This window comes from Malaclemys terrapin, chromosome 3, assembly GCF_027887155.1.
Source record: "Malaclemys terrapin pileata isolate rMalTer1 chromosome 3, rMalTer1.hap1, whole genome shotgun sequence".
Classification (NCBI taxonomy): Eukaryota; Metazoa; Chordata; order Testudines; family Emydidae; genus Malaclemys; species Malaclemys terrapin.
In genome coordinates, this window is record NC_071507.1 from 95,829,702 (window position 1) to 95,856,301 (window position 26,600).

General features: G+C 42.0%; 1 protein-coding gene across 4 annotated transcripts in view; it reads right to left on the bottom strand.

Annotated features, from left to right (window-relative positions):
- Positions 1-25,980, bottom strand: part of ESR1 (estrogen receptor 1) — a 304,660-nt gene extending 278,680 nt beyond the window's left edge. For 3 of the 4 annotated variants that reach the window (XM_054023306.1, XM_054023304.1, XM_054023301.1), the window contains exon 1: positions 25,856-25,980. The gene's annotated coding sequence lies outside the window, so the exon portion shown is untranslated. Of the gene's footprint in view, positions 1-11,042; positions 11,065-25,855 lie in introns of those variants that run through there. The other variant, XM_054023307.1, reaches the window with a different exon arrangement.
- Positions 25,981-26,600: the final 620 nt, after the last annotated feature.

Sequence of the window (26,600 nt, forward strand, 5' to 3'; positions counted from 1 at the left end):
TTTCTGATTCAGAAAGTTGAGGAAACAGTTAGGGGGTCATCCATTTTGGATCTGGTTTTGACCAACAGGAATGAATTAGTTGCAAATGCAAAGGTAGTTGAGAACTTGGGGGGAAGTGATCATGATCTGATAGAATTTAAGATCCTAAGGAAAGGAGGACATGAGAACAGCAAAACAAGGACCCTGGACTTCAAAAAGTCAGACTTCAACCAACTCAGAGAAAAAGTAGGCAAGGTCCCATGGAGAGATCAATTAGGAAGAAAAGGAGTCAAAGGGGGCTGGCAGTTCCTAAAAGATGTAATACTAGATGCTCGATATCAAGCTATTCCAATGCAGAGGAAAAGAAAGAAGAGCCACAGGAGGTCAATGCGGCCACACAAGGAGCTGTTTAACTATCTAAAAACCAAAAGGTATATACAGGAAATGGAGGGAGGGGCACGTCACTAAGAAAATATATGAGGGAATAGTGCGAGCGTGTAAGGACAAAATCAGGAAAGCTAAGGCAAGGAATGAGTTACAACTGGCAAGAAATGTTAGAGACAACAAGAAGGGATTCTACAAATATGTCAGACAAAAAAAGAAAGATCAGGGATGGTGTGAGTCCACTGCTCAATGGAGAAGGTGAGCTAGTAACGGAAGATGATAAGAAGGCGGAGATGCTCAATGCTTACTTTTGCTTCAGTCGTCACACAAAAAATGTGACCAGATGACTAACAAAGTTATCATAGACAATAAAAGGGAAGAGATGCAGATCAGAATAAGTAAAGAACACGTCCGAAATCTTCTGACTTATTTGAATCATAAGGGTGGTTAAACACTGGAACAAATTGCCTAGGGAGGTTGTGGAATCTCCGTCTCTGGAGATATTTAAGAGTAGGTTAGATAAATGTCTATCAGGGATGGTCTAGACAGTATTTGGTCCTGCCATGCGGGCAGGGGACTGGACTCGATGACCTCTCGAGGTCCCTTCCAGCCCTATAATCTATGAATCTATAAATCTATGAATGAATTCAAATCAGCAAGACCTGTTATTCACACCAGGGGGCTAAAGGAATTAGCTGAAGAAATCTCAGAGCCACTGGCAATAATATTTGCAAACTCATGGCCAGGAGAGGTCCTGGAAGACTGGAGAAGAGCTAACATTGTGCCCATCTTTAAAAAAGGGGGAAAGGAGAAGCGGGGAACTATAGACCAGTAAGCCTGACCTCAATACCTGGAAAGCTACTAGAACAATGTATAAAACATTCAATTTGAGAATACCTGGAGGATGAAGGGCTGATCACTAGCAGCCAGCATGGATTTACCAAGAACAAATTATGCCAAACCAGCTTGATTTCCTTCTTTGACAGGGCAACTGGTTTAGTGGATAGGTGGAATGCAGTGGACATAATATACCTGGACTTTAGCAAAGCTTTTGATGCAGTCCCACATGACATTCTCATAAGTAAGCTGGAGAAATGTGTGCTCAGGTAGAACTACCATTAAGTAGATACATAATTGGTTAAAACTTCTCAAACAAAAAGAGTAGTTATGAATGGAATGATGTCAGATTGGAGGGAGGTCTCAAGTGGGGTTCCACAGGGATCTGTTTTGGGTCCAGTGATGTTTAACATCTTTATTAATTATTTGGATGTAGGAATAGAGAGCGTACTGATCAGATGTGCAGATGTTACAAAGCTAGAAGGGGCTGCAAACACTTTTGAGGATAGAACTAAACTTCAAGGGATCTTGATAAATTGGAGAACTGGGCTATAAACAACAAAATGAAATTTAATAAAGACAAAGGTAAAGTGCTATACTTAGGAAAGAGAAACCAAATGCTCAAATACAAAATGGGGAATAACTGGCTTGGCAGCAGCAAGGATTTGGGAGTTGTGGCGGATCACAACATCAACATGAGTCAACAATGTAATGCTGTTGCAAAAAATGTAAATGCTATTTTGTGTTGCATTAACAGAGGCAAAGCATGCAAGTCATAGGAAGTGATAGTACTGCTCTACTTGGCGCTGGGTAGGTCTCAGCTGGAGTAATATGTCCAATTTTTGTCACCACTGTATAGAAAAGATGTGGAGAAACGGGAAAGGATCCAGAAGCAAGTGACAAAGATGATCAAAGGGATGGAATGCAAGCCATATGAGCAAAGGCTGAAGGAACTAGGTATGTTTAGTTTGGAAAAGAGGAGATTAAGAGGGGGACATGATACTGGTCTTCAAATACTTGAAAGGCTACCATAAAAAAGATGAAGAAAAATCATTCTGTCTTGCCACAAAGGACAGGACAAGCAGTAATGACTTCAAACTACAGCACAGCCGATTTAGATTAAACCTCAGGAAAAACCTGAGGTGAGATTACATGGTTTATATTATGCACAAAGTCAAACTAGATAATCATATCCTGGCCTTAAAATTGATGATTGTATAAATTTTCTGTATCACTACACAAGGCTCCCAGAGGATTCGGGGGGCCTGGGGTCTTCAGCGGCGGGGGACCCCCGCCCAGAAATGCCACCGAAGACCTGGCAGTTCAGCGGTGGGTCCCAGGGTGGAAGGAACCCCCGCTGCGGGTCTTCAGGGCACTTCAGCAGCAGGTCCTGGAGCGGAAGGACCCCCCGCCGCTGAATTGCAGCCAAAGACCGGAGTGGAAGAAGCTCTGGGGGCCAAGGCCACGCAAGAGTTTCCCGGAATGAGTGAAGGACACCACTCCAGGGGCCCCAAAAAACACTCTCGTGGGGGCCTCTGTGGGGCTTGTGTGTTTTTGTTTTATTTTGCATGGTGACTTACTTCGTTCTGTCTGTTATTACTTGAAACCACTTAAATCCTACTTTTTAAACTTAATAAAATCACTGTTGTTTATTAATTAACCCAGAGTAAGTAATTAATACCTGGGGGAACAAACAGCTGTGCATATCTCTCTATCAGTGTTATAGAGGAGGGACAATTTATGAGTTTACCGTGTATAAGCTTTGTACAGAGTAAAACGGATTTATTTGGAGTTTGGATCCCATTGGGAGCTGGGTGTCTGGGTGCTGGAGATAGGTGACCTGCTGAGCAGTTTTTGGTTAAAGTCTGCAGTTTTGGGGGCATGGACCAGACCTGGGTCTGTGTTGCAGCAGGCTAGCATGTCTGGCTCAACAAGACAGGGTTCTGGAGTCCCAAGCTGGCAGGGAAAACGGGCTCAGAGGTAATTCCAGCACATCAGGTGACAGTCCAAAGGGGGTTTCTGTGACCAAACCCGTCACATTAACAAGGACTCAAAAATAGCCAAGATACTTAATTCCACTTTAAATTTTGTTTAATTGTGGCAAAATAGCCAATGTTGGTATGGTGGATCCCATGCTTTTCTTGGTGGGGGGCTTGGACGCCACCTCTTGCCCCTGATCTTGGGGCACCGAAGGCCCTGCTAGTGGCACGGGAAGATGGTAGACGAGGGAAGCGGAGAAGCGGTCTGGGTTTGCTCCTCACTCTGAGCCCCAGCCCCTCTCAACCCCTGCAGGTTTCTTATCCTCTTCCCCCTTGGGTAGGGTTACCCTCGGTCCTAGATGCTGGGGACGGGTCTCCCATTCTCTGGTTCTCTGGTCTTTCAATTCTCAGTAACACACCTCCAAACTCCAGTCCTCTCTCCTTCCTCACACCACCCTGTCTGCCTGAAGCAGGGGGTTTTATTCGGTTCCTGACAGGGCCTTAATTGACTATAGGTGCTCCACTTAACATCTAGTAACCTTCCCTAGTCTACAGGGAACCATGCCTTAATTAGCCTACGGCAGTGGTCCCCAATCTTTTTTGTCTGGCGGGTGCCAGACGATGAGCCACGGAGGACCGTGGCAGCGGATGAGCATCGGCCAAAATGCCGCCGACAAGCAGCAACATCAATAGGCGTCGCCACCAAAATGCCACCAAGCAGCAGCATCCAGAGGCATTGCCACCGAAATGCCGCCGAAAATCGGCGGCGACGCCTCTGGATGACGCTGCTTGTCGGTGGCATTTCAGTGGATGCTTGTCCGCCGGCCAGTATGCGGGCACCATGGCGCCCGCGGGCACCACTTTGGGGATCCCTGGCCTAGGGCTTATATATCTCCTCTCTCCCACTGCTCCCTGGCCCTGCTGTATCACAATATATAGAACGTTGGAACAATTAGAAAGGAAGTCCTTGTGAAAAGTATCTCTAGGAAAAGATAAAGTTTAGGGAATATATGGAAAATTTGGACATCAGCTGAATGAGATAATATGCATCATAACATATTACACTTACTGAACCATTGTAAATTCTTTTTGAAAGGAGAAAAGCATCCTATCAATTTAATCTCTATTGTTAATAAAATAATGGAACAAATATTCAGAAATATATCCATTAAAGATCTGGATGGTGACGGATTCTAGAGAATTAGACAGTATTGGATTATTAAGAATAAAAAACCTTGCCAGACATGATTCTTTCCAAAAATGCAATTACAAAATTAGTGGAAGAGGTGAATGCATTAGAAGCAATATATTTGGAATTTAGTAAAATATTTGATACAGTGTCTGATGCAGATCTTAACTTGAAAATTAATTCAAATTGTCTTGGATAGCAGTACTGGTAAGTGTAATGAAAACTAGCTAAAAGACCATAAACAAAGGATAATGGTAAATTGCAAATATATCATGATAGAAAGATGTATAATGGGCAGTGATGCATGTTAACACCGGTCTTACAAATCATTTAATGAACATGTTCAGTAAGAGGGAGCAAACAGCACATAAGAGTCACAGATTACATTAAGGCTCTGTCTACACTACAAATACATATTTGTTTTTTGAACAAGTTTGAGACTACCTCATTCAACCTGGTCATAACGAACTACGTACACAGCTGAATTGTGTTCATCAAGTAGCATTTTTCCCATCTGTGGTCATGTCTACATTAGAGAGATTTGGCACACTAATGACCTTTTGGTCCCCCCCTACTAGTATGCCTGTAACTCACCTCACAGAAAATTGCTTCAAATAGTGCAAAGACAACACGCCGCCCTTGGATAACAGATGTTTTAACCTTACTTGCACATCTGCACTTACAACACGCTCTAACTGGGCTTGTAACACTGCATCCTGGGAAAAACTGGGCAGCGTCCTATAGTGCCTCAGCAGGGGAATAGGCGAGCAGAGCAACACTAGCAGCACACAGGTCAGTGCACTTCAGGCTGTCCTAGCACACACACAGCTGGGAGGAAAAAAGAGCTGGCAAACTGGCTAAACAGGTATGATTAGAGGGGCCAGCATGTATTGCAAAAAAAAAAAAAAAAGGGGGTGGGGGGGAGGGACACAAGTTTCAGGAGAACAAACACAGCTTTGTTTTTTTAACCTTGTTGAGACCACTCCCATCTGATACGACAAACAGTTGAGTTGTGGCCACTGAGAACAGCCATGTGTCAACCTAGACCTCTAGACAGGGTGGAACACAATTAGATGCCATAATTCATCATGTTGTGTATGGACATGAATTATGTTTAGGACTAATCTCATCACTAACTAGTTACAGACTCAGTCATTAGCATGGAAGTGCCTTAATTGGGAGGAGTTACGAACACCATTCAGACTGGAGATATAATTCAAACATCTCATCCTCACCTGGGCTCTTCACAATTCTGCCTCTATCTACTTGTCTGCTCTGTCGTCTCGCATTCTTCCAGCCTCCAGCCCCCTCTGCTTCACCAGTTATGCCAGCCAGTTCATTTCTCCCACCGTCATCTCAGAGCAGTTTTCCACATGTCCCTTTACATTTGGAACACACTCTCTGAACTCGTCTATAAGGTCACTATTCTCTCCTACTCTTTTCTACCGCTACACATGTAAGAAATTAGCCAAACTGTTAATGGCTAGATGGAGAGGAAGTTGGTGGAAAGAAACTTTCATTACATGTTTTATCCCTTTTCTCTACCAATCATCTGTTGCTTATTTTCCGTAAGATCTTAGATTGCCTGAGGATTTTTAATACATTTGTACAACATGTCACAATACAAATAAATAATCATAACCAAAAAAGGCAGCAGGTCACAGAGCAGGAAAGTGAACGGCCCTCTCTGAATGTCTGTGGTGCAAGTGCACAAATTTTGAGGCACCGTTTTACCAGAAAGATATTGATATGTTGGAGGGAGTTCAGAGAGGAGAAACAAAAATAAACAGGTAGCTGTAGAGTTTGACCTCTGAGGAAAGATTAAAAGAACTGCATAAGTATAGCTTGGCTAAGTGATGACTAAGAGTCAACAGTTTAAATATAGAAAGTGTACCAAGGAGGGAAAGGAATTATTTTGTGTAGCATAAGTAGGAATAATGCATAAGTAGGAATAATGGTATGAAATTTAAATAAAGAAAAAAGCTATGATAAAGCCATAAGATGAATGAAAAGCTTCCTGACTCTGAGATCTATTAGGTTGGGAATCGTTTTCCAGAGGATGTGGTGAAAAGCCAGTTGCTTAGGGTTTTTAAAACGACTGGGAAAGACACTAAAAACTGTACTCAAAGGAACAATCCTACACTTGCCTGGAGAGGGACTGAATGATATAACAAGTCTATCTATCTGTAACGTCTATTGTGCTGCTCCCTAAAGTACTATTTTATCCCCTGCTGCAGAAACCAGCCCTAATACTAGTTTTATTAGGGTCCAAAGTCTGTTGAAATCCATACTTCATGGATTATTAAAACATAACTTGTGTTCTTCTCCTCCCCTCCCCCCATTTTTATGAAGCAGGAGATTATTTGTCCACTGTATAAGCAATGTGAGTTCTATTGTGTATCCTTTACTACCTCCAAAGTTCAGTGGTGTATGCTTGAAAGCTCCCACATCCTCCATCTTGAATTCTGTCTTGAGTCCAGAATTCAAGGATGTACCCTGCTGCCCAAATTCTGTCCAGATGGTCCACCTTATGAACACTTATTCTTGCAGCTTTGCCACGTAAATAGTCCCTTCTGATAATTCTTGATGTCTGATAGGGCAGAAAGAAGCTGTTCCTCTGAATGATTTGAACTCCTCCATTTGTGGTATTGCAGATGGAGGCAACTTATCCCTTTGAAATTGCTTTTTTAAGAATTTCTCTATGTAACTCCTCTCTCCTGCCACCGATCTCAACTAAAGACAAGCATTTCAAAAAGCTGTCTACTTTCCAAGGCCTACACACAGATGTCATACTGGATGCCATTGCCCTAATTAGAGTTCTTATATTGGTATACCACCCATAAATGCACCTGCTAAAGAAGACTTGTTAATGACTGGTTTGAATTCCCCAACCTTATTCAGAAAATTTATCTGAATATTGTCACATTCTTCTAGCATAGCAAAATGTATTTAAGATACTGTTGATTGTCAAGTTACAGAAGATTCTACCTTGTTTATTTTTAAATTAAGCTCGCCCTTTTTCTATTTACTTTTGTTTTTTGAGTCTTCTTGATTTAGTAAGAAGAACCCAGTTTCCTTTACCACCCTCTTGTTCATTGTATCTATCTAGTCTAGAGCAATAGACTGGTACACATGTATGTATATAATAGACTGAACCAGCTGCCTCTGGTTTAGAATTTTTGCCCTTTCTTTGAGAAAAAAATTGCAGAGTGTACTGGAGCAGGAATTTTTTCTTTCTGGCTTCTTTTTATCTTCTGTGTATTTCTTTGATGTATTATTACTGTTTTTTTAACAACACAAAATGAACTCTGATTTTTGCTCATGAACTAATCTTTTCAACTTCCCAGATCACAGATACGGTTTTCATTAAATCACTATGACTATGTTCAGTGTATTATAATTCAGTTAATGACTATCCATGATTAGGTGACAACTGTGTGTTCCGGCATAACTGCTTAGTTTTAGGTTTAAATAAAGCCTGATAAAATAGTCAATTGAAATGGCACAGAAATTAAAATACCTGTTTCCCTCACAAATGAAAAAGTAATCTGATTCAGAACCTCCAATGGAATTGCAGTATGGTAGAGTACTGCCTTGGTATTAGTACAGCGTAAGATAAAATTTGCTCTTGGCCCTGGTTTGTAAGGCTTCAGAATTGCCACTCACCATATGCTTCTCTGCTGGAGCATTAGTTAATTAACATTAGTCACACTTTGCAGTTCCATGTTGCCTTTCATTGAGAACTCAGCTGAGAGGTAGTTATTAACTTTAGTTTACATATAGGGAAACTGAAGTAACTAGCTTGAGGAACCCAAACATAGAAGTGGCAGAGCCAGAAATAAAAGCCAGAAGTCATGATTCCTAATCATGTGCTTTTACCACTAGGAAACACTCCTTTCCTATGTTCCTATGCTTGAAAAGCTGGAATTTTGCCTGTTTATTTGCTGATTCAGTCTGTTCCTGGAATACAAAGGGGGAAAATAACCTTTCTGAAGCTCCTGTTCTGAATCCAAAATTTCTAAATTGCTAACTGTGCTAAGTGGAGCTTAGCAAATAGCAGACAGAATTTGCTCTCAGGAGTGGGCATCATAATTGCAAATTTATTTCAATTTTAACAACTTTTCAGTTGCTTTTGGCTTTTTTTCATTTCTCTACCTTTATAATAAGCATGGTGTGGTGGGAACACCAGCTGTTAAGTGTGCTTCCAAAATAATAATAATTCCCTTTCCTCCCCAAATCATACACTTTCAGTGCTCTCATTTCAGGATTTACACTAATTGTGCAAGCAGGAAACAAACAACTGCTGTCTCTTATGGAGGCAAAACCTATGGTAGGGCCTTAACTACGACAGCCCTGCATTGACAGGTGTGGACCACATCTCTGTTGCAAACTGGTGGATTTTATGATGAGTGAGAATATTATCTTCCTCTTTGTATCCAAGCTCTAAGCCCAAGGTAAAAAGATACTATTTGTTAGAACTTCTCTCCTCTGGGTGCCTCTTTTTCTGCTGGGTGAACAATGGTAGAAATTTCTAGCCGCAGCTGACACAAACTGTCCATCAAAGATTTAAATTTCGACAAAGCATTTGGCTCCCCAGAGGTGCTTCTTCCTGGCCCTGTCATAGTAAAAACAGCAGTGACACAAAAAATGCTGAAGAAGCGTGGTAGTTTGTGAAGTGGAAATTGAAGTTTTCCCATTTGGGACATGTCTACCTCTCATTCTGTGCTCAGGAAATGAGAAAACAGTGGTAGAAGCAAACTAGAATGGTTACTCAGCCTCAGTACAGTTCGTTCTCTAGGCTAACTGAAAAACTACCCAAATTCACTATCCTTCATCCAGGAGGCTCAGCATGGAAAACAAGCCAGAAAGCTACCAATCCGTTATGATTTACATTCGGCATGAGAGATCAGCCAGGGAGAAAGGAAAACTTTGTGAACCCTGAATAGAAATACCATATTTAAGTATTCATTTTGAAGTAGCTAGAACTGGGAGATCTATCCACTTGCCTTTCATGAAGTTCCTGTTCAGCTTGTATTTCATGGTTACATTTTAAACGTTACAAATTCCACCCACCAGAGTGTATTCAGAGTACTAGCTGCACTTTTCTCTCTTCAGTGGTCTTTTTCGGTTTCCTTGTGTTTGACATGGAAAAGGAGCCCTGCTGCTTCCAACTTGCACTTTGTGCATGTTGCCTAGCGGAGGTGCAACTTCACTTTAGAACACTGGAAAAGAAAATTGTGTGGAAATATTGCAGTGACAAGGTAGTTTCTGATGAAGCAAAGTGAACTCCTGTTAGGGTGGCTTCAATGTGTTTGCCTTGTTCTAGTACCCGCAGCAAAGCTATTGCATTGCAATGGAGTATTCAGTCCTCTTTGCCGTGGTTGCTGCAACTGTTTGAAACAGCCTAAGTGGCACCTGGCCAGTGTGCAAAGATTAAGCAGCGTCTTAGGATGTTATAGTGAGCTAGCGCCCTTACTGGAGTCTACAGGTGAGGCTCACCATCACCACTCCTGCATCCTCCCACTTCATTCTAAATAACAAACCTACGAACAAATGATGTGTGTCAATGTAACTGCATGAATAAGGTTTAGAGTGAGGTACAATATGAAGAGTGTATAAATAAGGTTTAGGTAAATACTTACAACCAGTTGTTTAGATACCCACAAATGTTTACTCCCTCAAACAGATGATAGAAAACAAAATAAAACTGTATACAGACACCCCAACTCTAGGGGGAAAAGTTCTCATTTAAAAGTGCTTTAATTTAATGCTGATCCTGTGCTTACAATCCAAAGCTTCCCTTCTCTTACTGAAAAGCAGGAGAATACATTTTAAAAGGGGTTGTCTATCCCTGCATCTCTGTCATTCTGTCTGGCAGTTACACACTGTATACAACCATAAGAAAACACCACAGTCTGCATGGGATCATCCATTAAGTAACCTCCTTCCGAGAGTTACCCTGCAAATCCAGTAGCTCCCGCATTTGAAGCCATTTGAATTTTGGCGGCCCAGAACTAAGGGCTACAACATTCCAAGCTAAAGTTTGTGAGCTTGGACGGGCGAAGCTATGGTGGTGATCTGCTTGCTACTGCACAAAATTTTCTAAGTCAACAAACATTTTCTGAAAGACATCTCTCTAAACCTAAAGGCAACTGTATTTACTTTGTAACTAACAAATATTTACTTGAACTCACATAGATTTATTAAATATGTGAATCCATATACTAGTTACCACAAATTTAATAGGGTACAGGATCATCTTTAGCTCAAATATTCTCCTTCAAGCCCATGAATAATCAACTGAACTAAGACCTGTGTGATGCCAACAGGTATTCCTACATTGTGGCACTTCATACGCAGGAAGCCGGGTGCAATATATATTGCCTGGAGTGCAGAGGACAGGCTGTCATCACTACTCTGCGAAAAGGACACCCTTTTCACACTACAGCTCAGCTCATTACTATCCCAGATGTCAGTTTCCACTGCAGCAGGCTTAGTTAGAATCCCTTAGATCAGCTCTCATAAACCCACATTGTAAAATGCACAGTGGATGAATGTACTAACATGGAAGAATACACACCTAGCCACTGTATGTACACACAAACGCATGGGCTAAAGTTACCATAAATATAAATCAAGACATAAATGACCAAGAAACAAATAAGATTACCTACTTTCACAGGAGTGTATGACTTGCAATCAGTCTTCTTATTTTAAAGCAAAAACAAAGCGGATGAAATATTACAATTTCATGCCCAGTGAATGGCTTCTGTGCATGTGTGCCTGTATTTTCAGCTGTGACGAGATCCGTTTACTGGCAGTAACCAGGAGGCTGATATGACCATGAAATGAGGAAACACAGTGACTGAAAAATAAAGTACTAGCACCACCATTCGCCTAGGGATGGGAAAACTATCTTAAACCGTAAAGGCCCCTTTGAATCATGTCTCTACACTGTAAGCATGATTTTAACTTACTTACCATTGCTGTTATTGGAGATGTTTGATGAAGATACATTGTCAGCGTTATTAATTTGCCAGGAAAATCTTAATGGAGTCCAGATGGTTTTCTTTCCCTATGCTATAAATCTTGGAGACGTTTTAAACCGTTTTGAGCTGGATTTCTTAGAAATATATTAGTTGGACAAAAAAATAATAACATACGTGGGGGTAAGCATACGTTGGAAAAGAAACATATGCAGAACGCTGGCAAATATGTGCGGAAACGGAACAGGAGACTCACGTGCCCCATTAAGGAACAGGTTTTTTATTGTCATTGCCCTCCGCCCTTTTACCACTAAGTAGTTGGGTACTTGTCTGAAGTGGCCCTGGAAGGGATTAGTTCCCCACCGACTCTTAAGCCCTTCCCCTCTGTCACATGATCTTTCCATTTCTGCCTGGTGTTTCCTGGAGCAATTTAAGTTTGCCTCGGTCTCTGAGGTAGAAAATGAGCTAAAAATATAGCTAAGCAATTTAAAGGGACACTCTCCACTTAATCATATTTGTTAAAAAACAAATTTGATATCCGTGTTACAAACTGTGACTTAAGACTTTCAGCATTGAAACAGTTTTTTAAAATCTAACTTTTGGCCATCTATGCTGTTTGCTAACTTACTGCATTTCACTCAGCTTGGGGAATGAAAAACAACAAACCAGTCACTTTAATATTTGTTTATAGCCAATTTCAAATGAACTTCGCTTTCTGGTTCTCATGAAATCCAACAGTACTGCAACTGTTAGGCTGAAAAAACTGCAGAGGAATGTTTAAATGCATAAAACCCTCTAAATATTTTTTTAAAATACATTAAAGCATTTCTATTGAGCTTATGTCTTGTTCAACCTTTTTGTTACCAAAACCTCGTATGGGGACCTAAATTACCTAACAAAATCTATTTTATAGTGTTATTAAAAATTACTTTGTAATTTCCTTACCAGGCCCTGTCCTCCCTGCAAAAAAAACATAATATAGAGGTGTTGAAAACATTCATTACTTTCAACAGATTTTGGTTTTGGAAGGAGACGGTTGAGCTAGGTTCTATGTTGATGGCCACATTAGAAAAACATAAACAGATAATATACAGTAGATATAGAAATGATGAAAAAGAAGAAAAGGAGGGTCCAAATTTTTATAAAGACAAGCACTTTGGGCTGCGTAGCCTTTTCCAGCTCCTAACATTTCTAACCTTTTAGCCAACGTTTACGGTTTCATAGACTCAGAAGTGTTAGAAATGGCACAGAATGCCATTGGCTCATCTAATCTCTCTATTACTGTCAGACTGCTGCCTCTTGTATATTTACTAGTGTTTTTTTCCAGTGCCATTTTAAAAGTTCCTAAAAAACAGAATTTCCACTATTTGTTTTGGGAGATTGTTCCACATTCTAACAGACCTCAATGTCCAGAATTTTGTCCTGATAGTCAGGGACAAGGGACAAAGAGAGCTACGAGCCAGAATAAAATACACAGGACCCCTCTTAAAATATTCTTCATGCCTCAGTCCTCTCATCTCCTTGTTCCATCGCCAATCCATACAGGGATATGAGGATAGAGGAGAACTGAATGGTGAAGTATATTGAAGCAAAGGAAGGCAACGGCTTAAATTCTCTGCTCAGAGATGGGGAAGACCTGAGAGTCAGGGGTCTGCCTTCCCTCTAAGAATCTGGCTTCTGGCTCTGTCCTGAATCAATCCTCTTTAGCACAGGGAGAAACATAGTCCTGCAATGTTGACTTGAAAGGCAGCAGCCCTGTTTCCCTTCCCTGGAGTCATTTGGACCAAGCAACAGCCCTTCTCTGGCCTAATATGTATCATGTGGCGTATTGCAATGAGTAAGTGGAGCCAGAATGAGTTGGACCAACCAGTAGCCATGCAGCCTTCATAGGATGGGTTGTGCTGAGTGCCATTGTGAAAGAGGAGGAGCCATGTAGACCAGCCAAATATGTTTCTCCAGCCTCTGGATGAACCCTGCAGGAGGCTGTGGTGTGTGAGATGGAGCCTACACACTAACCTGAAGCCCTTTTCCCTCTGCTGAGAGGGGCAGTGGAAGTTGGAGCCCTCAGTCCAGCCCTTTTCTCTCTGCCTGTACAACCCTGATAAGCAGCAGAGCCTCTGGACAAACATGCAGCAAAGAGCCTGTGGAAGGACATGGTAAGAGGTAGATTCCAATTCCCTGCAAAATTCTCCTTGCCTCACCTAGCTGAGTGGTTTAGAGAGAGCTTGTGCTTTAGCTTACTGTTCTCCAGAGAGAGCCTCCAGCTTGCTGGGCCATCCACCCTTATCCCAAAATTAACATCCCACTCCTCCTGCAGGAGGGCAGCAGGTGAGAAGAGACAGAAGCTGGTGGTGAACAAAGCAGAGGCTTCTGTCTCTAGTATTGTTAATCTGGCATCTTTCAAAGCACTTTAAATGAAAAAATACATTTTCCACCAGTGGACTTTAGCGCCATAGATTCTATCCTTTCAGTGCTACTGTAAAATATCACTGTGCATTAAACATTGAAAAGAGCAATATTGTTGGTATGAATCGTGTCTTTGCGCCTTTGGTTAGTGCTCCACAAACAGTAAAACTATATTCCCAGAATAGTTCTGTCTCTTCCTGGCTTCTGCAGGAACAACAGAAAACGCCCTTCTGATTTATGGATTTCTCATCAGAACTGAAACAGATCATTTCCCAGCTGAGTCCATTTGCCATCCCCACAGTGGGGAGTGAAGTGACTCTTCCCACATCTTCTGTCTCAGCTCCTTCTGCTATAGCTCCCTAGCCCTACAGAGTCTGCACCCTGGGCCAGCAGTTGCCCCTCATTTGATTCCAGTGACCCTTCAGGGGGCTTGGATGGTCCAAATGCTCCTGATTTGCATAGGTTCTCAGGGTACTACTATTAACCAGTGCCTGGTTTTAACCGTCTGTAGGGTTCCTGGCTTTGGACCTCCCATTTTCTGACCCCTCTTTCCCTAGGACTCAAGGCTTCTAATGCTGAACCAGACTGGATGGCTTTTGGCAGAACCATCCATAAGATCTCACGTGCTTTCTCCTCTTTTTGGTATCTGGGAAGCAACTAACAGGAATGGCAGTGAAAGCAATTCTAGCCCCCTGATGGAGCCAATCTGGCCATGATGGGAGAAGCTCCTGCCCTCATACAAATTTCAACCCTGCATACGGGGGGAAACCCCTCTCTGATTTGTTGCTTTCCCTGCTTCCTGGAGAAGAGCAGCCAATCAGAACTGCTGTAGGAAGCAGGCCGAGCCCTCTCCCCTCTGGAGCTGGCACCATTCTCCCAGGGGCAGGGGAAGGAGGAACAAGCTCAGTTGCTATGGGCAATTGTGGCTTCTCAACCCCTATACCTTCCCAGCCAGGCATCACCAGGCCTTGGAAGGGACAGAGCGAGTAAATAATCCCTGGAATGGCAGGAGGAGCAGAGATGCAGCTCTGAGCCTGGGACAGACCTGGGGCTGGCAGGCAGAATTAATTAATTAATCTACATCTGGAGTGTCAGATGTAGAGCTGGGGTGTGCATAATTAATTAATGATAATTTTGAGGTTTGGGGTCCACACCCTCAAGCAGCCAGCAAGAGCTCCTGTGGCAGGGGTCAGATCACCTGACTCTATAAATTTGGCAAACACACACACACACACACACAGTGGGTGGGTGGGCAGGAAGAGTTCAAAAATCCAAAGACAGCCCAAAAAGTATGATGTAATATTTAAAATAAAACAGTTTCCTGATTTTGGGGCATCTGATCCATGATTTTTGAACTTCTGAGCCTGGCAATACTGGTGTAGGTGGATAGAAAAATTAATGTCCCTAAGGTCACCACCTACGATAATTTAGTTTTGTCTGAAACATAACTGGGGCATAGCACTCAAGTCTCTCTACCCTAGTGCTGGAGTCCCAGGGTTCATAGGGCACAGCAAGAGCTGCCCACATTAAGGGAAAGAGAAGCCAACATGAACATCCTTCCTTTTGCTGGCTTGGACTTTTAGAGAGAAGGTGGAGATAAGGAAAGAGAGGGCTGGGTTATATTAACTCCTGACTCATCCTGCAGGAAGGCAGCGAGGGAGCAGAGATAAAAAACAGGTGGTGACTAAACAAGAGACTTCCAGTGTTGCCAAAGTGGTGCCTTTCAAAGCACTTTAAAGAGAAAAATCTATTTTTCTGCAGTGGATGCCAGCTCCAGGCACATTATTCTTCTAGCACCACAGAAAAATATTAGTACACATTAAACATAAAAAGGAAAATGCTGTCAGTTTATACCAGCTTGTGTTCCTTTGGCTGACACCCTAGAAACAGTTAAATCTTTTCCTAAAATAATCCTGACAATTGCTGGGGATGCTGCTGCACAAACAAGAACATAAACAAAAAATCCATACTCATTTCCAGCTTCATAAGTAGCACAGTTAGAAATCGAAACAAACAAAAAAAGCTAAATTTACCAAGTGAAAAAGAATCTCCATTGTCAAGTTTCTATAACCAGTACTGTGTCTGTAATTGTACAATTAGTAATTATTTACAGTAGTTGTTTTTATTTACAGTAATCACTTAAAGCAAGATTATATGGTACCACTGAGTTTCTTTGGACTCTACTTTTTCCATCATATCACTCTAGATTTCTTTAGACTAATATTTCTTTAGTCTATTTCTATAGACTCTCCTGAGTTTCTTTAGTCTATTCTACTGTTGATGCACACATGTAATTCCCATTACAGGGGGTAATGTGTATTGACCAGGGGCAGAATAAGCCTCTGAGTTTTATAACCTTACAGAAAACAGAGGGTTTGCGGGGAGAGTGGTAGTTCGCTTTTGTTTTAAGGGGAGAATACTCAGTTCCAGTTCCTACTCTCTGCGTAACTTCCATTTATTATAAAAGAATTTACGTGCACATACCAAGAGGAAACTAAATGACCCTACATGTGCTTCACAGACCATAACATCATTTCAAGGTATTTCAGATAAACGATGTGTGTTTTTGTTACCTTGGATGAAATATTTGTAAAGGGAATATGAATATTAAAAGGAAAATCCAATAATAAAGGATTAATATATGTAGTAACATCTTCGGCTTGATGTTCGCACTGACTTTACTTGGAGTTGAGGGTGCTCAGCTATTTGCATCATGGAAGATATTTGTTCACTGCTATGAGATGTGCAATAACAGCCACATAGAAAACAAAAGGTGGTGATGTAAACAGTTACCTAACTTCACATAGATAAATAGACAATTATCTGTATAGTGAGATCATCCAAAGTTACAGTAGATAGTGTACATTATTATTGTTATTCATTTTAGAAGGGATATAAATTCTCATGCTTCAGGGTACAAGCCAACCACTAACTGATGGGGATTAGAAAGAAATCCCCATGTGGGCAGGTTAATCCATAGTTGTCAACTACAGTTTTTTGTACCTTCCCTCTGAAGTATTCTACATTGTCCACTGCCTGATATAGGATATTGAACTTCAGGCAGTGCTGGTCTGACCCAGTATGGCAAATCCCATGTTCTTATATTCTTATGTTAATAGAAGACTAGACAAATTAGCTGACTGATGTGAGATTCTCAGAAAAACAAGAGAATAGAAGCAAAAGCAAACTGCTGACATATTTCTCATGCATTATACTGAGGTCAAAATTTTGCCAGCACATGTGCAACTCCCACTGACCTTATCAGGGCTTTTGAATGTGTATACAAGGGCAGAATTTGACCTGATTAAAAAAAAGAGAGAGATTAAGCAACTAACAGATTTGAATGTTCCTTCATCCAACATATAGCAGGGTTATATAGTAATCGTTATATCCCCCTTTTCATTTTATTCTCTTAAGATTACCCCCATGTTTGCGTGGTCACAAAATCCAAACATATAACATATCCAAAATCTACCCTTTCCTCTCCATTCCCACTGCTAACCCCCACAAAAACAACGTATGGACAGAATTCAGCTAATCTCCTTCATCAGTATATTGGTCGTCCCTTGTCTTGACTACTCCCTTCAGCAGGGAGTAGGCCCTTTAAACAGCAGGAAGTAGATGTTACTGGTTTTCTGACCTCTGTGGTACTGTGACATAGGAAGAGTTAGGTTATGTCTTAGGATATGTCTACACAGAAGTGTGTGCCTGCATGTGTTAGCCAAGCCCACCTCTGAGCATCCACTCTGCAGAGCCGCATGTGCCCTATAGCACACTGGCATTGCAATTACATTTGTTTGGCATGGGGATTTCTAGCATCTTGCCAAATGGAGCCACTCTAGGAATTGGCTTGCAGTGTGTTGTGGGAGAACTTGTCTGTCCTTCCTAGACCACTGTGTAGCAGTGGTTTTAGCCTGCCAGTACATTTAGCTGAAGCACTTCTGGCTCTACACTTTCCTCACTTCTGTTCTTTCCAGCTGGTGCCAAGGCATGGATCCAGTGGATGAGCTGCTCCTGCTTGTGGCTGAAATGTTTATATAGCAGGGTAGACATTCATCTGTGAGACTCTGGATGACATTTCAGCAGCAGTTTCTGAACCACGGAAGGAGATGGCAAGACTACAGAGGGTTTCTTCCATGTCAGACTGGAGAGACCTGATGCTTGCAGTAATCACTGTGGAGTGCCCAACTGTAGAGTAGCACTTCTAGTAGAGGACAACTAGCACAGTGTGGTTGGGTCACATCGTCAGGAAGCCCTGGGATGACCAACAGCAGCTCCAGAACTGCCACATGAGGAAGGCCACCATTATGGAGCTGTGTAAGGAGCTTGCCCCAATCATCCAGCTCCAGAACACTCAGTTGAGGGAAACCATACCTATCCAGAAACAAGTTGCAATTGGCATCTGGAAGCTGGCTATCCCAAACTGCTGCAGGTTTGATGTTGTATTAAAAGCTTTAGATACAACTTCCTGACTCTTTGTTCTTTTCCAGGTTCTCACACACCAACAGATTGTGCAACCAAATCAATGCATTAACAAAGCCAAAAGTATGAAAAGAAAAAAAAATATTAATAAAGCCACTGCAGGCACAGCGGCTGCCTGTTCACAAGTAACTATTTACAAATGTGCTAAGTGAAATAAATGCTAATGTGTATGAAACAGTGAAAAACAGTGCAGAACAGTACAATTAACTGAAATCCAAGTTGCATGGTCAGTCTCACTGGTAATGAAGCTGGATCTCAATTAATTAATTAATCAATCAATCAATCAAACAAACAAAGTTTTAGGATTTGGTTTGGGGCAGGGGGCTAGGGCAATGAGACCAGGGCCTTGTTACCAGAATTGGTTTCAACATTATTTCGGGCCAGGGAAACCTTAAAGGATATTACTATTTTGGAGATTATGGACTAAAAGAAGGGACAAATTTTCCAGACTACAGGTGGAATTCCATCTATCCATGCAAAGGAGATTTTTTATTGCCTGGTGACTGAACAGCATATCAAGGAATGGAGAGGGCTAGTTAGTCACAGACAGCTGTTGGAAGTTTGCCTTACCCAGGAATCTCACAAACTATCGTGAGTTTCTCCTGTATTAAAAGTTCTCAAGCATCACCAGCCAGGCGTGGGGGAAAATTTGAGTGAACATCAATATAAAGCTGGGTGAATAACTATTTTTTCAGTTTGCTGGCACTCTGAAAAACAGAAAAAAAATTGTTTGTGTCAAACAGAAACCAAAAATGTCAAAAAAAATCAGCAAATTAAACTTTTTTCAGCTTTAAACTAGGTTCACCGGGGGAAGGAGACCAAAGCCCTGAGGTAAGTGGGGAAAGGGGATCCTGGGAGGAAGCACAAGCAGGAGAGCGCAAGAGGGGAGGACTCCTGTCTCATGCTGAGAAAGAGGGACGATGGATGAGTTATCTTAAGTGCCTGTACACAAATGCAAGAAGCCTGGGAAACAAGCAGGGAGAACTGGAAGTCCTGGCACAGTCAGGGAACTATGATGTGATTGGAATAACAGAGACTTGGTGGGATAACTCACATGACTGGAGTACTGTCATGGATGGATATAAACTGTTCAGGAAGGACAGGCAGGGCAGAAAAGGTGGGGGAGTTGCGTTGTATGTAAGAGAGGAGTATGACTGCTCAGAGCTCCGGTATGAAACTGCAGAAAAACCTGAGAGTCTCTGGATAAAGTTGAGAAGTGTGAGCAACAAGGGTGATGTCGTGGTTGGAGTCTGCTATAGACCACCAGACCAGGGGGATGAGGTGGACGAGGCTTTCTTCTGGCAACTAGCAGAAGTTGCTAGATCGCAGGCCCTGGTTCTCATGGGAGACTTTAATCACCCTGATATCTGCTGGGAGAGCAATACAGCGGTGCACAGGCAATCCAGGAAATTTTTGGGATAGTGTAGGGGACAATTTCCTGGTGCAAGTGCTGGAGGAACCAACTAGGGGCAAAGCTTTTCTTGACCTGCTACTCACAAACAGGGAAGAACTAGTAGGGGAAGCAAAAGTGGATGGGAACCTGGGAGGCAGTGACCATGAGATGGTCGAGTTCAGGATCCTGACACAAGGAAGAAAGGAGAGCAGCAGAATACGGACCCTGGACTTCAGAAAAGCAGACTTTGACTCCCTCAGGGAACAGATGGGCAGGATCCCCTGGGAGAATAACATGAAGGGCAAAGGGGTCCAGGAGAGCTGGCTGTATTTTAAAGAATCCTTATTGAGGTTGCAGGAACAAACCATCCTGATGTGTAGAAAGAATAGTAAATATGGCAGGCAACCAGCTTGGCTAAACAGTGAAATCCTTGCTGATCTTAAACGCAAAAAAGAAGCTTACAAGAAGTGGAAGATTGGACAAATGACCAGGGAGGAGTATAAAAATATTGCTCAGGCGTGCAGGAGTGAAATCAGGAAGGCCAAATCACACTTGGAGTTGCAGTTAGCAAGAGATGTTAAGAGTAACAAGAACGGTTTCTTCAGGTATGTTAGCAACAAGAAGAAAATCAAGGAAAGTGTGGGCCCCTTACTGAATGAGGGAGGCAAGCTAGTGACCGAGGATGTGGAAAAAGCTAATGTACTCAATGATTTTTTTGCCTCTGTCTTCACGCACAAGGTCAGCTCCCAGATTGCTGCACTGGGCAGTACAGCATGGGGAGAAGGTGACCAACCCTCTGTGGAGAAAGAAGTGGTTCGGGACTATTTAGAAAAACTGGACGTGCACAAGTCCATGGGGCCGGATGCGCTGCATCCGAGGGTGCTAAAGGAGTTGGCGGGTGAGATTGCAGAGCCATTAGCCATTATTTTTGAAAACTCATGGCGATCCGGGGAGGTCCCAGATGACTGGAAAAAGGCTAATGTAGTGCCCATCTTTAAAAAAGGGAAGAAGGAGGATCCGGGGAACTACAGGCCAGTCAGCCTCACCTCAGTCCCTGGAAAAATCATGGAGCAGGTCCTCAAGGAATCAATTATGAAACATTTAGAGGAGAGGAAAGTGATCAGGAACAGTCAGCATGGATTCACGAAGGGGAAGTCGTGCCTGACTAACCTAATTGCCTTCTATGATGAGATAACTGGCTCTGTGGATGAGGGGAAAGCAGTGGATGTGTTATTCCTTGACTTTAGCAAAGCTTTTGATACGGTCTCCCACAGTATTCTTGCTGCCAAGTTAAAGAAGTATGGGCTGGATGAATGGACTGTAAGGTGGATAGAAAGCTGGCTAGATCGTCGGGCTCAACGGGTAGTGATCAATGGCTCCATGTCTAGTTGGCAGCCGGTTTCAAGTGGAGTGCCCCAAGGGTTGGTCCTGGGGCCGGTTTTGTTTAATATCTTTATTAATGATCTGGAGGATGGTGTGGACTGCACTCTCAGCAAGTTTGCAGATGACACTAAACTAGGAGGCGTGGTAGATACACTAGAGGGTAGGGATCGGATACAGAGGGACCTAGACAAATTAGAGGATTGGGCCGAAAAAAACCTGATGAGGTTCAACAAGGACAAGTGCAGAGTCCTGCACTTAGGACGGAAGAATCCCATGCACTGCTACAGACTAGGGACCGAATGGCTAGGTAGCAGTTCTGCAGAAAAGGACCTAGGGGTCACAGTGGACGAGAAGCTGGATATGAGTCAACAGTGTGCTCTTGTTGCCAAGAAGGCTAACGGCATTTTGGGCTGTATAAGTAGGGGCATTGCCAGCAGATCGAGGGACGTGATCGTTCCCCTTTATTCGACATTGGTGAGGCCTCATCTGGAATACTGTGTCCAGTTTTGGACCCCACACTACAAGAAGGATGTGGAGAAATTGGAAAGAGTCCAGCGGAGGGCAACAAAAATGATTAGGGGTCTGGAGCACATGACTTATGAGGAGAGGCTGAGGGAACTGGGATTGTTTAGTCTCCAGAAGAGAAGAATGAGGGGGGATTTGATAGCAGCCTTCAACTACCTGAAGGGGGGTTCCAAAGAGGATGGAGCTCGGCTGTTCTCAGTGGTGGCAGATGACAGAACAAAGAGCAATGATCTCAAGTTGCAGTGGGGGAGGTCCAGGTTGGATATCAGGAAAAACTATTTCACTAGGAGGGTGGTGAAACACTGGAATGCGTTACCTAGGGAGGTGGTGGAGTCTCCTTCCTTGGAGGTTTTTAAGGCCCGGCTTGACAAAGCCCTGGCTGGGATGATTTAGCTGGGAATTGGTCCTGCTTTGAGCAGGGGGTTGGACTGGATGACCTCTTGAGGTCCCTTCCAACTCTGATATTCTATGATTCTATGATTCTATTAAATTAAAAAAGTTAAACATTTTGTTTCCGGTTGAATGAAATTTTCCATTTTGTTTTAGTTTCTGGGCAATTTTTGACATAAAAGTAAAAGAAATGGGGGGCTAGATTCACAATATGGGTCAACCAAACCTGTTTTTTTTTTGGTGACTAAACTATTTGTCCAAATAATTTTGCCGAAATATTCATTAACAGGGTGTTGAATTAGGATGCAGAGGCTTGCTAGCAGCTGAACTTATTCACTCCTCTTCCTCCTCCCCCGCCCCAAACTAGACAGTATGCTGCAAACGGACAGAACCAGAAGGCCAAGCACTGAGGTCCACCAAGGACTTTTACCACTTAATACAGACACTGCAATTTATAATCCTTACTGTCTGGGATAATGTTTCAATGCTAGTTATAGTATAAAGTTATATCATTCCACCAGTGTGACTGAGTTATAAAAGAGAGCAGTATTTGCAGAGATGTGCACTCATGCTTGCTAAGACTGCAAGCCTTAATAAATTTGAATCACACTTAGTGGTGGGAGAATGGGGCAGGACAACAGCCCTCAGTGAATGCTAGACCTATCTCATTGCATGCAATATCCTCCATAACAATAATTTTATTGGTCATAATCCAGAAATCCCTGCCTCTTATGCTATAGTTTTCCCCGTGATAATAAAGATGGCAGGTGCCACTTACCCAGCTGCAGATCCAGTTCCTACTTCTGCATCACTCCCTCGCCAGACTGTTCCCCAGGACCATCCCTGAACTGTCCTCAGAAAATTCATCCAGGACACCTACTAGCCCATCTGGCAGTGTGGGCTGATCCTGGGCTTCCGGTTTTGTAGTCTGTTCCTGGGACTTTGCTCTTTGCTCCACTTGCTGTCTCCTTCGGTGCTGTTCCCATAATCTCTTCCGCCGACCTAAACGTCAGACTGTCTGTGTTCAGAAGTATGTCATGGAGGATGGTGGGCTCTGTGCTCGTGGTGGGATCAAGTACCCAATCAAACTCACAGAAGGTGCATATAGATGGGTGGCTGGACCTGCTGTTGCTAACCTTAGCCTTGCAGTAGAGGATCTTTAGGTGCCTGATATATGCCCTGCACTGTACACCAGTCCAGCTGATGCTCACCTCCACCAGTGTCATCTAGATGGTCTCATAAAAGTGGATATTTCAGGTGCTTCTCACAAAATCATGATCCTGGCTGTATTCACACCCCATTAACCACAACCCTGGCGTGCTCCTCTGGCCAGCTAGCAGCACACTAGGGGGTGGACATCTTACTGTTTGGCAGAGCTGGGCTGAACTGGGCAGGAACTGGAGTAGGCCACATGGAAATGAAGGGTTAAACACCAAGCAAGTGTATATAAACCAGCAGGTAGCTTCCATTGCAGAGGCAGCAAGAGGGAAGTGAGCAGGTAGAAGGGCTGGAAGATACAGGGAATTATGGGTATGGAATTGGAGGACAACCTAAACATGAGCACACTCCACACTTCAAAGTGGGGACACCGCTCACAGCTCAACACGCACTTTGCCCCATATCCCAGCCTAGCATGCCAGCATGAGTTCAACACATGCTTATATACGCTTTTAAGGATTTTGAGTGTGGGTGGGATGGAGAGTTGAGCAACAACAAGCAGCGAGCCTGCAGTGTAGATATATCCTCAAACTGAAACTGGCCTTAGTGTATTATGCACGATAAATCAAGAAACTGATCTGTTAATAAACATACCAAAGTGCTTTTGGAATAGAACAAATATTGGACACCTTGCATAGAATCAAATATACATTTTCTAGTTGCATCCCTTTTTTATGTACATGTGAAACTTAAGCCCCTGTACTACTGAACAAAGACAATTTGAAGAAAAATCATATATCTTCCTCCTTAATCTCTTGATTTTTTTAGCTAGTCTTTCCTTCCAATTTTAATCACAGTGTGGGGGAGAGTTAGTCTGGCTAAATGAAAAGTGCAAGGAAATGAAAAAGAGTAAAATGTTACATATTTTAATTGTTTTTTTGCTTTCAGTATTCACAATCTCCTTTGAGCTACTAAACCTCAAAAATAAGCAGCATTTAAACATTACATTTATTTCAGAGAATTTTCATTTCTTTTTAAACTATGTTTAAAAATGTACTATTCAAATATAAATACTCCATTTGAAAAAAAACGGTATAACTGCCCAAGTCACTCAGGTGCTCAATGTACTGACTCATTGGGTGCTCAATAGTTGACCTTTATCTGATTGGCTGTCTGACAATGCTTTGGTGGGTCACTCTGTTAAAGATAACTATATGTACTTTGCTGCCCAAAGAAAAATGTTTATTAGTTATCACTAGCTCAGTTCTTATCAATATCCACATATATTCTTTATGGAATTCCTTTATACATGTTGTTTAGCTAAGCTACCAGATGTGAATGGCCAACTTGATATAAATCAATTTTCATTGATAAGTTTATTGAACAGCTTAAATTGGAACTATAAATGGAAGTCAGTTTGTCAGTTTTATGGACTCTTGACAACAAGGGGTAAAAATGCAAACCACTCTACCAAAATATTAAATTCTCATTAGTGAGCAGAATACCACATTTTCCAGAATTTCCTGATGTAGGGAATGTTTTACACTGGAATCTACATTGATATTAACAATACAGCCTGAATCATGAGATAGAAAATATAAAACAAAAGGCAATGAAAAAAGCTACTGATTAAAATACATGTATCATAAATAACGTACTAACCCTTAGAGTTGCACGACACTATAACCAACTGATTCCATTAGAATGGCAGCCTTTTAACATAACAGATGCAAATACCTGAATGTATTTGCAGAACAGAATTATGTAAATAACCTCATAAGACTCAAACAGTGACCATAAAAGTGTCTGCAGCACTTCGTCCTTCAGTTCTGCTGTTCTCATGTGCTAATAGAGTTTATTCAGTATTCCCCAGTCAGTCATCCTGATTTTAAGACCTATGTAAGTAACAAGCAGATCCTAGTTCCTGAAGGAATAGCTTGGTGTTCAGTGAATTGAACAGACATTATCGTGCCTCTAAAATGATTTGATTGGGATTTCACATGAGAATTCCCACATCCCATATGTGTCAAACATATACAGATACATTTGTCTCTTGGGAAACCTTATTAGGCATAAAAGGGCCACTGACTACTGTGCTGTAAGCACTGATTTTAATTTCTGACTTTATTTTTCTATATTATCATTATAATAGAATGTATTTCCCTGTATCACAACAGCACTTCGTTATACAAGCCTACAGAATCAGTACAGCATGAGAGACCAACAATAAACTCACATTTCAGTTTCATATTAATATTTTGTAACAGACTAAAAATAATAAATACAAATGTAAAACAATATACCAATTAAATGGCTTCTTAAACACTCAATGATATTGTATCTCACTTTTTTGAAAGGCTGGATTTCTTAGAAGAAGGAAGAGCTCTCAAGCAGTGCAAAACATACCCTCCTCCAGTGGCCAAAATATTAACTTCTTCCTAGATTATCAACCAGTAAACCTCCATTTTGAATGCATTTTGCTAGCTCATCTGGTTTATTGTACAATTGTATTTCGCCATCAGGTAAACTTGAAAACGACACAACCCTCCAAACTTTCTATAAAGAATAAAACTCCTTTAAACAAGTATTCTGTTGCAGACAGTTATTATGCTTAAAAAATAACCCACCTTCTATTCCTAATACAAGAAACATTTTTTACTTTTAATTATAAAATTAAAGTTAAAAACAGGATGGCAAAAATTGGTAATAGCTATTTATTTAGTAGCTATTTATATGTTTAGAGATTGTTGTAAATATTACTAACCTTAGATGAGTCTACAGTACCATAGAAATAGACATTTCTGGGTGGAAAGAACCTTTGGCCCACCTAATTCAACTTCTAAATTGTGACAGGAACAACCAGCTTCTCTGCACGCATGTACAGGTATGTCCCAAAGACCGTCCTGTTTAATCTTAACCTCTTATTACACCAGCAACCACAGCTAGTTCATTCTTGTGACAGATTTTTTCCACAAACTAATGACCCTTTTGCTGAAGAAACTCCTCCTTTTCTGTATATTGATTACTGCTCTAACAACATTCTCTTTGCAAACTATTTCCAGGCAGTGATTACAACACTTCATTTCACTTCTCAACTCCTAGTCCTGTTTACACACAGTCGGAAGTGCCCACAATTCTTCGCCACTCCTTCCAGTGTATGGCACACTGTATCTTGGAGTTCCAGTCCTTTTCCCTTCAAACGTCTCTTGACAAAGTCTTTCCATTATATCCTCAGTCTTGCACATCCTTTCTTACTGTCTTCTTCCTCTCGTGCTTTCTTTTCTGGTCATTCTTCTCCCATTCTTATCATATATCCAGCCCACCTCAAACCTGTGCTCTCCAGTCTACATGTCAGTCAGAGTCCCAACTTCATCTTCCCTGTAATTTCTTCCATGCACACTCTGTCTATCCCCTGCTTGCCTGCCATTTCCTCAGAATATTATTGATGGGATAGGTCCATCAATGGCTATTAGCTGGGAACTGGTGACAGGGGATGGATCACTTGATGA